We start from the raw sequence: 995 nt of genomic DNA on the forward strand, positions 1-995 counted from the left end.
CCTGGAGACAGTAATACATGCATTCATTACATCTAGGCTTGATTACTTCAATTCACTCCTGTTTGGTATCAGTCAGACCTCCATTGCATGACTGCAACTGGTCCAGAATGCAGCAGCCCAATTTTTAACCAGTACAGGCAAAAGAGAGCACATTACACCAGTTTTGGCCTCACTGCACTGGCTACCGGTTCCACTTTAAATCCAGTTCAAAATACTCCTGTATGTCTACAAATCGCTGAACAGTTTCGCCCCCTCCCCCATCTCTCTGATCTGCTACAACCGTATGTCCCACCATGTTCCCTGAGGTCAGCGGACCAATTGCTCCTCACAGTTCCAGGAACTCATCTTAAGCGCAGAGGTGACAGGGCCTTCTCTGTAGTAGGACCAAGACTTTGGAATGAGTTACCTCTGCTTGTCAGACTGACCCCTCTCTCTCGGTTTTCAAATCCCATTTAAAAACTCACTACTATTCAGTAGCTTTCGACACCAGAGGATCTGTGTTTTGAACGTGTAAGCTCCACACTGGTTTGTCGTCATATTTATTATCTGCATCGTTTTTATGTCTATATTTTTGATTTACTTCATTTTGCATATTGCTTCATGTGTTGTCTGTTGTTCTGTCTGTACAGCACTTTGGTTGGCCTTGTAGCTGTTTTAAGTGCCCTATAAATAAAATGGTATGGTATAGTATGGTATTTTTCATCTCTTTCAACTTGCCCACAAGGACTTATGTGCAGAGATGTGCTGCTAAGTAAAATTTAGTAACTACATATACAGTAAGTATATTGTTAAAATTAGTAGGTTTTCTAGTTTATAACATTGATTGTGTGCTTTGTCGCTGCAGGGTATGTCTGCAGAAACATAACTGAGTCAGACCAGAACCGAGAGCTTTTGCTGTGTTCTGCAGAGCCTGGTGAGTAAAATTTAGTAGCTATATATACAGTGCTGTACGTATGTTTTCAAAATGACATTTGTTTAAGAGTTTAGAACATTGA

Source organism: Nematolebias whitei, chromosome 3 (genome assembly GCF_014905685.2).
Source record: "Nematolebias whitei isolate Nwh7 chromosome 3, NemWhi1, whole genome shotgun sequence".
NCBI lineage: Eukaryota > Metazoa > Chordata > Actinopteri > Cyprinodontiformes > Rivulidae > Nematolebias > Nematolebias whitei.